Here is a 16485-nt window from a genome sequence, read left to right on the forward strand (position 1 = left end):
TATGGTGAATTGATGAGGGAAGTTCATGAAGGGCGGGTAGACTGTCAGAATATTTCTTTAAATAATTCATACAAACCTACCGTAAACGGTCGAATACTTCGATACTAATACCTATTATTATGATGTATACGACTTTCTAAATGATTTTGCTTCAAAATATACCTACCATTTAATAAAATGGAATATCTTTGCGTTCATGATTGAAATATCTAGCTTCATCACTGTATCCTCTCTCTATGTTCTTTATAAGACCATGCATGTACTTGCCTACGGTGCAATAAATATTATTATTATTCGTCATTCCGAACTAGTTATAAACCTACGCAATTGTTTAGAAATTTTAACGAGACCCTTCAATAGACCTCTTTCAATAATTTCCAATTCGTCAAATTTAAGTTCAACAGATTCAGGCTTCAATTGGTGGAAGTTAGACACATTTGAATAAATAAAAGAGCATAGTACTTTTCTACAAGAGTTAAGTGGAAAAGTGCTACGATCTTTTATTTATCTAAAAAAAATTTAAATGTAAGCAGTTACTCAGATGCAATTTTTTTATATTTGAGGAATAGGTAAATATAAAATCCGAAGATTCCCGTAAGATCAGGTATTTAGCCATGGGGGAAGCTCGGAGGCTTTCCCCCAACCCTAATTATTGTTGATACTAAAGAAGCCTCATGAAAACCTTAATAAGAAGACGGAACAACCTTATAGGCCACATCTTGAGACATGATGGCCTGATGAAGACAATCGTCGAAGGACAAGTGGAAGGCAAGAATGGAAAAGGAAGACCCCGAACAAAATATATGGAACAAGTAAAGAGAGATGTGAAAGAGAAGAAATACGTAGGTGTGAAAAGATTAGCTGATAGGAGAACTGAGTGGAGAGCTGCGTCAAACCAATCCTAGGATTGTTGACCAGTGATGATGACTAAAATTGTTACCCTTGTGGCGACAACCCGTGATACATCTGCTAAGGGAAAGCCCAGGGGAATCTATCCAATGGCTATCCATTTTTCGATATAGCAGGCGATGAATTCAGCTTTCAGCACTGCGCAAATGAAATGTGAAGCTGACTTAATGAAATGCATGGTTTACCGATTCGTGTGAATTGACAACAAACTGTCAGTATAGGCAACCCGCACTACTACTTAGCACCCCCATAGTAATTTTCTGGCTACGTGCCTTAGCAAGATGGAATTTAATTTGTCCACGCTGGAATAATAATCTGTAATTTTCCACGAAATACAGTTAAATACGACCCACGCTTCAACGTGATAACATCATCTCCAGGGTAAACGTCACCATTTGTACCTTGAAGATAATGTTTCTACACTTTAACCCAAGTCGGATAAAATTTTATTCCGTTGATAATTTCACATAATTATTTGAGTATTCTGGTTAATGTCCATAACAATGTAAATTCTATTTAACCATAGTGTTTCAAGAATATGACGTAAGATTAAAACCACATTATCTACAGGGTAGTACACCAATTTGTACCTTGAAGATTATATTGTTACACTGAATCCTGGGCCGGATAAAATTTTATTCTGTTGAAAACTTCACGTAATTATTTCGGTATAAAGGTTAATGTTTAGATAAATGTCTATTCTATATAGCAATAGAGTTTTAAAATGATAAAGTAGGATAGAAACGAGTAATTAGACGTGAATAATACGACCAGTCGGAGTGATGCGTCTTCTTAATGTGCCTCGGTAATGCGTTCAGCCGATTATTACCGTTGAATGACCGTTCTCATTGACGCGTGACTCTCTTCCTAATTCACCAGTCCTATATACGGATGGTGCAAAACATCGAAACATGTGAGCAACCATGGAGCGTTTGGGGGAAAATTTGCACCGATTCGTGCCCGCTGCTTCCAAATAATGATTGCAGCACTATCGGAACCAGGGTCGGTGACATAAAAAAATCTTTAAAACGTAGTTACGTTTATTTATTTTTTTATTTCATCAACATGGTCCTTCACGAAGTTACGCCGACCACCAGTAGGGCATATTTATTTATTTATTTCATCACCAAAAACGGCACAAAGGCTTTTACATTGGCTGTTCCTTAAATAAATAATACCTAAAAGATAACAAACAATAGCACAATAAATAAAAACTAACAGAGAACAAAATTTTTAAACAGAAGAAAGGGCACTATTGATTGGACAATGGTGAATTAGTCCGGTCGCATTTTAAGGTGGCTTTGTAATTAGGGGCAGAGGAAAATCGATCCAGGGAAGGGATTTTTGAAGCTATGGAGTTAAACAAGGAGGGGATTCTGTAGAACAGAGAGCGTTGAGAGATGGAGAGACGGAATCGCGGAATGTGAAGCAGAGAGTTATTTCGTAAGGGGCGAGGAGGAATATGAAAACGGAAAAGAGGGAGAATTTCGTTTGTCCGTAGAGAACCGCTAAAGATTCTATGCAGAAACATGAGGTCTGATCATCAATGTAAATTATGGTATATAATGGTAAATATGGCATAATATATTAACGACAACCAATTTTTATTTCGCCTGATGATGCAACCTGCAATGGCCGCGAAAGCACGCGTGACAAAGTGCATATACGCAGCTGTCCCCGAAAGCCGTTGATACCAAAGAATGAATGAAAAGTTAAGTAAAATAATTTTATATAAGGGCACCTTATGATGTTTTTATATAAAAAATAATTCCTACATAACTATATTCCTTGCTAAATACTGGGGTTGCTGCCACCGAAATTGGTTTTTAGTTTTTGTTTTGTTACTGTTTGATTTTGAATTGTAATCAGCTTCTTTGTTTCAATTCATTGCTTTAAGAACACTTTGAACTGGCATTATTGCAGCATATATACAATTATCTTTAAAATGAAAAATTGAAACATAATATTAGTGAGTACGATAGTGCATGGATTGGAATGGCTCCGATAGCTCTAAGAAGCGGGGTCAAGACAGCTGAAACGCTAAAAATATTCCTAATTTCGGAGAGGGGCGGGAGAGCTATCCCCCCTTATATACGCCTTTGCCTGCCATCATCGATTTTACAGTAGCTTTCGTTTTTTTTTCAAATCATTGCCGCGTAACACGTGAGGGATAATAGTCTGCAACAAGTTATAGGCCGCATTTCTTTTCCTGTGGATTCCTTCTCCGTGATTATTCTGGTACTTCAATAGCGGTGTTATTTCTGACTAAGCTCCATTTCTATGTAATTATCTCATCTTCTTGGCGATGGAAACAGCATCAAAATCTTTTTGTTTCTTCCAAGCCTTTATAAAGAATTCTCTATCGCCTGATCGACACCTGCACAAAGTGACCATGTTTGTCATTTCTCTCTTCGACGTCAATTTACGCAAGGTAACATTTCACACCGCTACTACGCGTTGATTCGCGATCTCCTACTCCATTACGACGGCATAAATTTATAAATACTGTGCACATAGTAATTATGACTACATAGTGGTATTAAAGTTCGCGTTTGAATCTTTCATCAAAGTTGAAGTAACCTAATAATGCTAAAGATGCTAAATACTTTCTGTTTCCTTGACGAATTAAAAATGAGCGTCAGCGGTGGATTAAGGAGTGGGCAAGATTAAGGGGTTGGTGGATTTAGGATTGAGGAGGAGGCCGCCCCACGTAATTTCTGACAAAAAACTGATAATATGCTAATTTTTTAAGGTGGCTTTCCAATGAAAGTTTTTATTTCACCTTAACAAACAATGTTTAAAAATGATTAATGAATATTTAAGACATGGGCGTACCCAGCGAGGGGCAGAAGGGGATAGCTGCCCCCCCTAGAAGCAAAAATTGCAAATGTCTTTTAGGAAAATAATATTTTTCAAGCAAATAATTTGAAAAAATAATAAAGAGCTGTTACAGTTTCATTAAAATGTTGATTTCATTCACCTTTTCCACGCTTAAATCTTACCAACAACTTGAACAACTATAGCTTGCTCCCCCCCCTAGTTTTGATCCTGGGTACGCCATTGATGTAAGAGCCACTTGTACACGCATATCAGACCTCAAGACATATATTTGCTGCGATGTAATGCATATACCATCAAGGCGCTACGGCAAGTCGTGAGCAACCTCAATCCACCCCTGAAGGGCGAAGTAAAATCATCACTTATTATCTGCCCAGGGGGTACAGAATCACATGAAAAAACACTTGATTTTCCATACGATTACAATTTTAATCAAGAGCTTCGAACGTAATGTGAACATCCGAGTTTTACGTGAGTATGGTTAATGTACACCAAACATAGGCAGAAGTTTTCTCCAAAATTTTTGAACTAGCTCATATGCTTTGTGATTATTGTTCAGAAGGTACAGAATCAAAAGAATAAACATCCGAATTTTTTTGCATACGTACACAAGTTTAATCAAGAACCTCGAATGTAATGTGGAAATCTGGAAGTTTTACGAGAGTATGATTATTGTACAGCAAACATTGACACTAGTTTTCTCTAAAATTTCCGGACTGGCTCTCTCTTCAGTATGCCTGTCATCAGTTCATTTTTTCATCTCTCTGTTTCACTTGTAAACTGCAGCATCAAGACGACAAAAACGTCATCCCAGCGAGTTTTGAAATACACTCCACGACATGAAATCCCCTTGATGCGAAAGTGAAGTACCGACTCTCAAGTCATGGCACACTAGCCATGTTTCGGATGAAAGTTTGTGAAATTTTTTAAAACATTTTCCCGGGCTCGCCTTAGAGGGCAAGCCATTTAGAAAGCGTTCAGCAAGGTGCAGGGACGACTTCCGCCCAGCCTAACCGAAGCGTGAATTTTCAGGCCCGATGGACGACTGTGGGGAGGGTGTTACAAATGGATGCATTTCCTGTGTCCATATTTCTCGAAAACGTAAATCTATTCGTGTGGGTGGGAAATTGTAAACGACGCTATATTTACTAAATACACGAGATTTTTTGTAAAATTACCCTAGAACAACACATGACGATCTATCGTGGAATAAACACACTCGAGAAATAACCGGTCAAACTAATCGTAAAATGGGTTTTGTTAAAAGAATATTAGGAAAGCGCGACGACAAAGTGAGAGAAATTATCTACTTTTCCCTCGTTAGACCACATTTAGAATACGCTGCCAGTGTTTGGGACCCTCATGAAAAAGGCTTAATAACAGAGTTAGAACGCGTGCAAAGAAGAGCTGCCAGGTATGTGAAAGGTCGTTACTATAGTCTTGTTAGTGTAACTGACCTCTTAGATAAACTCGGATGGGAATCTCTGTCGGACCGTAGATTGAAAAGAGACTAAACCTTTTAGGTAAATTCAAGAGCAGTGTCTTTTTTAACGAAGTTAACCATATCTTACGGACGCCAACATACTACGGAAGATCAGATCATATAAATAAAATAAGAGAGAAAGATTGTAGAACAGACAGATTCAGAATGTCTTTTTTTCCACGATCAATAAGAGATTATGACGGCAGCGATAGAACTCATACATAGATTGCATGACTTGTAGTGTAGTCTACTAACCTATGTAAAACTTAAAGAATGTTTCTTAATTTTATTATTATTTCTAACAGCATATGGTAGTATAATTTGTTAGTATACGTGACGTTTTTTGGACCGTGTGGTGTGCATGTGGGAGTCCAATTGCATGCTGCATGCTGGTGATTGATCACCCCCTGCCAAACACCCTAGAGGTGGCTCGCAGGGCATTATGTAGGCGTAGATATGCCTAGATAATTGCACATACAAATTATGGAATCATATTTATTATTGTAAACTTCCGGACTTATGTCCTCCATTGAGTATATCACGCAAAATTCACAAATATGTCCACAGGAATTTACTTTACTTCTTGACTCATAAAGGAAGTAAATCTTTCCATAGAAGTCACCACTTATAAAACTTGAGCCAAGTACCACACAATAGTAATTTTGGGGCTACATAAAATGCACTTATGAAAATGTACCATCGTGTTTTTTGGCGCGCATCACCAACGATAACGAAATCCATACTGACCCATTCCTGGCTCTACACACAAAAAGAATTTTTTGAGTCTTGGAACAGAAGATATTATAAATTCAACGTAGGAAAGAATTTTTGGATTAACTACGCCGCCTTAGAATACATACGGTTTGTTATCTTTCAATGTCCTTAAACTCGAATTAAATTATTTTCCTCTTTAGGATCAGATACCGCATCCAAAAGCTTTATACTCACCATTTTTATCTCCTAGCTTACTAAGTATCGAAGCAAAAATAAAGATATTCGGGAAAACCACATTGATAACCTCTCGAATAAGGTAGTTGACGAGTGGGAATTATTCATAAAACCTAATATGCTCCCTAAGCCTTCGTTAAGCTAAGGATTCTTTTTATTTAATGCGACCGAATATTTTGTCTAAAAAGTTTCAGACCCATAAGAGCAACAGAGGGGAAAAATTTTCTAAAAAGAAAGCTAGTGGATGCGGGATAAGAACCCACTCCCCATTGTTGAACCCATCCCCAAGTAAGAACGCTCATGGTTTAAAGCGACTTACCTAAATCAACACTGGACTGTTTGTATTCATTACTTCCATCAGTCGCGCTATTGAGGAAGATAAAGCCAATCAGAATATTAAACAATATGTATCGGAGTGACTGAATTAGCTATTCAAAGTCACATACCCATCACCTTGGGCATTGTTTGTGTCCAATAGGCCTGGCGTGTTTACCTTGACTTGAATTTGGGTTGCACAGAATAATAGACTATTATATGCGGTTCCCAACTTTGGATCAGCCAAACATTATTGTACCCAATATATAATTATGATTTCTTAAAACCAATCCCGTATAGCCCTAAAATGAATATATCGACTAATGCACGGTTAACCCCACGAACACTCGTCGGCCTTAAACTGGGGCAAACATTTTAGGCGGATCTCATCCGAAGCTAATTATTCCGATACCCTATGCGACAGGCAGCTCGAACAACGCTTATCTCACATCTAGATGATAACTCATGCCCAATTCCTACGTTGTGAAAGCATGAAAAAAAAGCTTCGCTATTTCAACGCAATGGCCTCCCCCGCCCAAGCGGGCCTCTGTGCGTGTTCCACAGACCAGAAAGTTTTCGGAAAGGCTGCGTTCTGCCTCCCCCGCTTTGGCTCACAGCTGCGCCTCGCTTAGCAACAGCGCTGGCCTCCTTTTTCTAACTCCATGACCAGTAGAGTTGGGGTCGGGGAGAGGGGGAGGGGGGATAAGGAGCGGATGTCTGACAGCCTATCTCCAATCGGCAGATGGCCGCACGGGACGGACGCCCTCCCCCCTCTCTGTTCCCCCCTCCCCTCTACTCCCGCTTCACCGCCGACACCACAAAGCAACTATCAGCTGCCGACGCCACTACGAAGGCAATCTGGTTGAAATGACTGGTCCTTCGAGAACGCCCGGAGGCTTTTTCTATGAGCCGGTTTTGGACAAAACTGGCAGAAAAAAACGGAAGCTGGAGATAAAGAACGTAAACCCAAACATAAGAACATCAACTGGGCGCATTGTAATGAATTTCTCTTCCACTACGAAAACCTGCGACATTAATAGGAACCCCTTCCCCCCCTGAGTCGAGTGGTTTTTACGATGACGTGTACCCGTACTACTAGTTCACATCGTCATTTTTGTGAAATTTCATTGCTCGTGTCCTGATCTCTCCTGGGAAGTTTATGGTAGTAATTAGCTTTACATCATTCCATCCGTTTCCTTGATAACTTGTTCTCAATGAACGGTGTTTTAGTGGGGCAGGAAATATTTTCTCTGCCTCAAGAGAGTACCCATTCATTGTAGAAAGGCCCAACTAAGCGGAGTATTCCATTGTCAAAAAGATCCTTGATGGCGGAGTCCCACACCTGGCATTGTCACAGCGGGTAGCTATTCCACAGACCTCAAATTGAATATGAGAACATTTGAGGGACATATACGCATCCTCGTCCTCATTCAGAAAAGTTCTGCTCTGCAAGTCTCGCAATAGTCAAAACTGTAGGGAGGCGTTATCTTAAAAAGGATAGCGTCTACACTTTTTGTTGAGAAATTTCAGAAAGTCGTTAAATTAACTATAAATCTATGATCAAAGGCTCTCTGGATGATTTAGTTATTGGGAGTTTTTGCAGTTGGGAGTTGGGTATTGGGAGTTTTGAGTTGGTGTAGCAGGCATGCATGCTCATTTTGTTTGACAATTTTGTGACCCAATGATCGAGCTTCGAGGAATGATTCTGATGAAGCTTACAGGGTCAAAATATTGGCAACTATGGACGAGCACACCCGGTGAACCACCAGAAAATCTCCTATTAAACTAGGCATACGTTCATTATGATTTATCATACTTAGAGGCGGTTTTAGGCAAACATGGCTAGTTTAATTGATTTCACAAAAAATTAAATAAAGAAAAAATGAAAACTTGTATGAGTTCTGAAAGGCTCTTCACTAACAATAAGACTAGAGATACAGGCTGACATTCACATAAACAATGGTGAATCTTCGCTGCGTAAAAATAAAAGAATACGTGAGCTATCATCTACATCTACATCTACAAATTACCCTGCGAGCCACCTCTAGGGTGTTTGGCAGGGGGTGATCAATCACCAGCATGCAGCATGCATTTGGACTCCCACATGCACACCACACCGTCCAAGAAACGTCCCGTATAATAACAAACTATACTACTATATGCCATTTCCCATTTCCTGTGATATCGCCGAAATGTAAGTCCAATAAATGTGGCCCCAATTAATAATAGGATAATGCATGCTGGATGGCATCTATAAGTCATTGATTAACCTATTGAATACTCAATGAGTAAATATAAATTATTCACTATATGAGGAACATTGAGCGCTCTTTATGTCTTATTTAAGGCGTCTGATTGTCGTTCCTTTTCAGAGGGCAAACTATAACGTTATAAAATTAATGTTTTTCGAATGGCTAGGTGAAAGTTTTCTATCACAGGAAATGGGAAATACATTTGTGAACTCAATGACTCTAATGGAAACTCCGTGTTATCCTAAGGGCCGAACTTGAGGGTGAAACACATCTCTTCTTTTGCTTTTCTGCTATTTATTATATAATGGGAACTAAAGCAAGCGGCTAAAACAGGGAAGCGAACAGAAAATGCTAATGCCCGAGTCAAGACTTTTTTCATATATACAGGAAAGGATTTACCCTCGAAAAGTAGCGTTCAGGTAAGTAATTTTTGGGTTATAGAAAACCAAGGCATTCGTTCATAATTAAAATTAACTCCAAAATGTCTTTGGCTACAGTTCCCTCCTACTGACTTCAGAACATTCCCCTTCGATAGCATCCCAAATCCGCCTCCTTCAAGTAGTGGAACAGAGCATCGATGTCCCCGTTCGACCCCTCAACCCGCAAAGCCGAGCTTCCCAGCCTCTCAGCACTTCAAAACATCCCCTAGAACAACATCAACAGAGAGGAGCTTGCTTGACGCACCCTTGCCAGATCTAAGGAATCGCTGCAGTGCGTTGCGGCGTTGCCAATTCTCCGAGCAGCTTTCCAGTCCTCGGCTCCGCCTCTTCTTCCCTCTCCCTCAAAAGCAGCTTCCACGCTACCACCACGACAACTTCCCCCCGTGCCCCCTTCAGCCCCCCCCAAGAGGGGAGCCCCATGGACGGCTGAGTTTCCGGCTTCGTCGAGCCGATCAAATGAAACAAAAAAATAAGACGACGCTTCATGTTTTTGTCTATTGGAGCGGTCAGTGAGCCTCCCTCGAGGAGTCGATGCTATATAGCGCGTTATGACGTAAACACTCAAGTTTACAAATGCCCGGAGCCCGTCTCGACGAGCAATTCATTCGGATGGCTGGGACAATATTCGCTATTTGGATGTGACAGTTAAGAATCGGGAAAATGGACCTCGCAATCCATTGCAGATGACATTTTAACGAAGTTGAAAGGACTGTTGCACAACTCGGGAGGATATGTGAGTAGGACCAGGCGTCGGTAAATCGGGTTTTGACCGTCACGTCCGGTTCCATTTCCTAGGAATTGATTTCGACCTCACTAAATGCACTAATTCACCGAAGAGTCACAACAGGCCAGATAAACACGCCACAGCGGCCTGTCTCTGGTAGCGGCGACGAACTGAAAATGGATGAGGGCTTCTTTTCCGCGCTCGGTGACAATTCCACGTCCATTCGTCAAACTAGTCGCTTGCCTCGGGGCGCCATTTGCTTTGAGTGCAGGTGTGTGACTGTCTCTTCCACTTGGGTAAGTGCGAGTTGGACATGCTTCCGCCACAGTCACCAAATTGCATTGCGTCCAACTGATATTAGCAGCAATGTATCGCGAGTGGTGCGTCTAGCTAGCGATCTGCGCAAATACTCCAGGGGCATTTTTTCTCCACATGACTGAGAAATTCCTAGCAAGTGTAAATGCCAGACACCGCGGTTTGAAATTGCTGGATATTCTGATCAACAAATATTTTTTAATGAAAGAGACATATTTTGAATTGTTACGAAAACGCCGCCAATTGTCCACAGACACCAGTGGCGCAGCGAGGGGGGGTTTTGGGGGATAAAACCCCCCCCAGAGCTCAGAGAATTTTTTAAAGTTTAATCTATTTTACTTGGATTGATATTACTAATAGAATAGTGTAAGGTTTAATAAAATACCCCCCAGAAAGCCGTAAAACTCACCATTTTGAACCATTTATCTTAAAATTCCGCAATTTACTATTCTCGCACATATCGCTTATCCTGGTGGGTATTCTATACCCCCTCACATCCCGGTATTAGTTGCTCCTAAACCCCTCCCAGCCTTAATTCCTAGCTGCGCCCCTGACAGACACGATCAATTTATTGGAAAAAAAATCACTTTTTATCACATTTTGGTTTGGTGCGTGGGCGGGCAATTTTTCAAGTCCATAATTTTCCCGCTGACAACACACTTCTCTTCCAAGCCCTCCCTTTAATAAATGAAATTTGGTAATAGCTGGCGGCAGCCGCATGAACTCCTGTTTGTGTAATGACTCTTGAGTCAACGAAGAGTATAACTAAATGCATGTGTGAAAAATCGTTTCCTGTTAAATATTCCTGCATAGATTCCTTGAAAGTGCCAATCAAAAGATATACTTGTTGCGTAAGTGGTTGAAAACAAGTTTGCAATAAACAGACGACATCTTTGGGTGCTAAATAGTAAGCGTAGTCAAAATGTCAAAGATTCATTACATTTATTTGAAAAGGAACGCTTTAAAAAGCTGTTTAAGACAACCGAAGCTACAATCTCATTTTGGTTAAGTATTTAACTTCAATGACACCATTACTTGCATAGTAGCTCAAAAATCAGTAAGTATGGTGATATTTACATTTTCTTTGCATCAAAATGTTTATATTAATGTATTATCAAAGTGAAACTACAATTCTTCTAGTCATGATTTACATTTTCAGAAGCACAGGAAATCATCGCGATTGGGGACTAGATGGAGATCACCCAAATAAATTTTCAGAAAAAATTACTCGAAAGACCCCAAGCATCGATAAGCAGTCGACTAAACATGATTACAATACGACCTGTAATAATTGCCCTGAAGTAAGGTCCGTGAAAAGAAAGTGCAAAAAAACCTTGCTGCTTAAACTCTCAAAAAATATTACAATGTTTAAATCACTGATAGTGCGACTGGATAAGTATGGTAGATGACACTTAAAATCTTGGCTCTCAATTTTTTGAAAACTTAAATAAAGGCCATTAAATAGCAGGGAAAGTTGAATTGCGATTCAACTCGACATAAAAATATGTTTGTTTGGATGGAAGAGTTGATAAATAAAAATAATTGACAAATTAGGGCCTTCAACAATCAAATAATAATTTCAAACGTTATTATACATGGAGTGTAAATTAAAGTTAAAATACGTTTATAAATATCTTGTATGGTGTTGGGCACGATATGGTGGAAGTTCTTAATATTATTAAAATTAGACATAGCAATATTTCCACTGAGTTTTATTATGACACAACACGTTTCGTCGTTACAAACACACTTGATAATGTTGTTTGTAACGACTAAACGCGTTGTGTCATAATAAAACTCAGTGGAAAAATTGCAATGTCTACTTTTAATAATACGTTTATAAAAATAAAATGGCCACACGACAGCCTCAAAAGAGTAATATTGTTATTTATTAATGAAACATGACGATTAGTTACGTCTTTTCTTGGCAGATCCTCCTTATAAGTTTTCAATCTGTCATCATTTGAGCATTTCTTCAGATCCGAATGGCACCATTCTCGCACGGTGGTTGGAATCAAGGAGCAGAATGGCACGAGATGGCAGCAGTGTATTCAAGTAGCTTTGCTACAAGCCGAAGGGACAAGAATGCTACGAAATCATTCATCAGGACAGAAATCATTCATCTGGGATTGATAGCGTACAGTTTTTGAAAGTGAAACACAGGGGCAAACGCCACTCCAGTCAAATTAGTGTGTCTTATCTGGCGACATTTCTGCTGTACTCGTGATTTACATTAGGAAGGTTCAAGCCTTGCCGTTAGTCAAAATATAATCTATGGGTAGACTAATTTAATGAACATGTTTCAACAAAAAAGCTAAAAACTTAATTATTTACCATTTTAATTGCTTGTAATGAAAATTTCACAGACCAACTAGACTTCCAACATTAGCATCCTAAGGATTGCTGTACGCCAGTTGACACACTTGCATTCAAGTGTTTTAGATAATTTTCAGCTTCAGAAAAAAATTAAAAACATTGAATTCCAAAAAATATTGTTTAATACTGCCGATTATCATGGTAAAAATTATATTATTTATTTTTATTTGTTTCCAACTTCCCCCTAAACAGCATGTAGCAACCTTTACAACGAGGGTCCCAACGTTAAAAATGCACAGCACAAACATTCATGCCCTGGAGAGCGAACAAATACCCAGGTCGAAGTCGAACCCACGATTCTCTATTTGGCAGGCATGGACTTTACCCCAACACCACCGAGGGCAAGGTATGCAGGTCGGACTTAGTTTCGTCATAAATTCGAGCAAATACATTTACGGTAATGTAATTCCATGTTACGCATTTAAGTGGTGTGTAGTAATATAGTTGGTACAGTGCTCCACTACTGAGACATGGGTCCCAGGTTCATATTCCGAGTGAAGCCTTAGCACACACCTAGCATAAAATCCTCACGGCGCAAGATGAGACAAGGAAAGTAACTGGCCCCCTAAACGTGTAGCTATCACACTCATATGACTTAGTCCTGTCTGAGCTCTATCCTCAACCATGAAAACCAGTATTCGGATTGAATCACGGAGTGAACGAGTCATTCTTCTTCGGAAATCTGAAAAAAGCTAGGGCGTATGCTAAAATTCATGAAAATACTTACAGAGGCGGGTGATATTTTCTGGATTTTTTTCTAATGGTAAAGTATTGTACGCTCGTATTATTCCACTTTCTATTCAATCTAATTGTGTAAGCTAGCATGCAATCACTCCCTACGCAATCTAATTATCTCCTCATTCTATCGTAAAATAATTATTATGCGCAGTTTATGACACAATGTAACCCTAAACGTACAAATGGTAGCATACGGTGGCTACATCTCACGTTAACCCCTACCACACAATAACGAAGTATAACTGAGAATATTTTTTCCTTCAAATAACAATGATAATACCTGATGAGAAGAAAACATGATGGTCCATTACCGAAGCTGCATATTTTAGGGCAATATTCACAGTAAAAAATTAAATATCTAAAAATATTATTTACATAGTACGGTATTAGTTTACTATAGTACCGCGTACCTACAGATCTTTTGAGTGACCATAATCTACATAAAAACAAATCTATAAATTAAAAGTAGCATTTAATGATTTTATGCAGTGCTGTACTCTATATTATTCGCGATTTCTCAAAATAACTAGTTTCAAATGCAGCAGCGTCGAGTCCGGTTTATATATTTAATTTTCTAAAAACTTTTGTTGCAAAAATCAACGCCCAATACGGTTTTATTTGCTCATAAAAGCACCTAAGAATGCCATTTTTAACGAGGCTCTTGCGTTTCAGCTTTGCATAGCTTGGAATGTGACGTTCAACTGCGCCCCAGCTGACGCCAGTCGCTCAAGTTGGGATATCGCAAGTGGCTGGTTTCTGCGTCTCCTCAATCTCAGTTTCTGGCCTCCCCTAATGATCCCCACGTCCTCTGCATGACCTTAGCTCCCGGCCAACCATCCCATAAAACCAAGCCACTGCATCCTCCAGGAAAGAGGCACATCTCGAAGCCTTCTAAGTAGATAAGGCGATGATCACAAAATAAAGGAAATAGTTTCTGGAAGGGAGAATTGTGAGAAATTGTTTTTACGCGAAACGACTGAAGTCTACAATGGCTATGACCATGATATACAACTTGTAAAAGCAGTTTGGTTATTCGGCGATCCTTAATTCATTGTTCCCATACTAATATGCCCAATGATAATGTGAATACGTGACTTTGCTGCATGCATATACTTACGACATGTTCGCGGATTACGTAGTTCAACAAGCTTTGTACCCTGGAGCATATATACGCTGCCAGTGCTTGGGACCCTTATGAAATAGGCTTAAAAAACAGAGTTAGAACGAGTGCAAATAAGAACTGCCAGGTACGTGAAAAATCTTTACGATAGCCTTGTTAGTGTGAGTGACCTCTTAGATAAACTCGGATGGGAATGTCTGTCAGACCGTAGATTGAAAAATAGACTAAACCTTTTTGATAATTTCAATGGGCAGTGTCTTCTCTGACGAAGTGAACAATATCTTACGAATGCCAACATACTACGGTAGATCAGATCATGTAAATAAAATAAGAGAGATAGACTGTAGAACAGACAGATTCAGAATGCATTTTTTTCCACGATCATTGAGAGATTACAACGGCCGCGTTAGAACTCATAAATAGATTAGATGACTTTGTATTGTAGCCTACTAACTTATGTATACTTTATTGCATGTTTCTGCATTTTATTATTATTTCTAACAGCGTGTGGTAGTATGGTTTTTAAGTATGCGTAACGTTTTTTGGACCGTGTGGTGTGCATGTGGGAATCCAATTGCATGCTGCATGCTGGTGATTAATCACCACCCGCCAAACACCCTAGAGGTGGCTCGCAGGGCAAAATGTAGATGTAGATGTAGATTAAAGTGGAGGGCCAGAGGGTGCGGCCTTCCTTCCTCCCCTGGAATTCCGAAAATTATTAACGTTAAATATGCCTGCCGCTTCTACCTATCAAAACTTCCAACCGATCAAATGGTACTTTCTCTCGAAAATAAACGAAATTATTATTCCTTTCGCCAAAAGTTAAGTTTTATTATTTCGCATATATTTGAAATAGAAAATATCATGGAATATCCTCATATTATTATAATATAAATATCAGAATTTTCTGCATGTATATACTTCCGAAAGGTACACGGAACCTTTTTACCCAGGATATTAATAGAGGAAAAATTAATTGAGGATCACTGCTTTTACCAGTTCTAGAATGAGTCAAACTGATTTTACCAGTTCTAGATCATGATAATAGCTATTGTGGGCTTCCATCGTTTCATGGAAAATAATTGAATTTAATTCTCCCTTTCAGTACCTATTTATTTATTTATTTAGTTATAATTTATTGATCATCACCTAATAAGCTTAAAGGCTAACAGATGGGTCTCTTTCCTGCATTCGTTTAAAATTACTTAACCTTACATTAATCACGATCTTTCAAAAGATCTGTACACGGTACTGTTGTAAACGAAGGCGTAGCGTAATAATAGTGAGATATTACCTCAACAACTAGTGATCATATTTAAACAAATAAAAGATCGTAGCACTTTTCCACAAGATTTTTTAATGCGTACAACGCGTTTCGGCTCACTAAGCCATCATCTGGTACAAGATGATGGCTTAGTAAGCCGAAACGCGGTGTACGCATTAAAAAATCTTGTGAAAAAGTGTTACGATCTTTTATTTATTTATATATGTCTAACTTCCACCAATTGAAGCCTGAATCTGTTGAACTAGTGATCATGTGATATTGTAAAACCGTCTAAAGCAGTGGCGTAACTATAGGGGGGACGAGGGGATAGCTCCCCCCCAAAACTTCAGAGAAATAAAAAAATTATTTAGAAATATTGTCTAATTTTGATGTATAATAACTGCACCTGTTTAAAGTTGAACTTTAAGCGGAAAAAGGACGTAAAATGTATTTCCAGCCAAGTCATTTTTTTATTTTCCCGTTGATTGGGGGAGGCGTCCCCTCAGGTCTCCTCTCCCTCCAAAGCAAATGTCTAGTTACGCCACTGGTCTAAAGAATATAAGTCACAAAAACTAACCAAATGCCAAAAGCTAAAAGAAGTATGATATATGACGAATCTGCCGCGCGAACGGCGGTGTAATAGGGTAGTTTCCTTCATCAAGAAAAACGAAAGGTATTGATCGCGATTCGTTTACCACCATTAGCGTATTCATAATATACAAATTATTTGGTTTTAGAAATCCCAGTTGAGGCGAATGTTAAT

Source organism: Ischnura elegans, chromosome X (assembly GCF_921293095.1).
Source record: "Ischnura elegans chromosome X, ioIscEleg1.1, whole genome shotgun sequence".
Classification (NCBI taxonomy): Eukaryota; Metazoa; Arthropoda; class Insecta; order Odonata; family Coenagrionidae; genus Ischnura; species Ischnura elegans.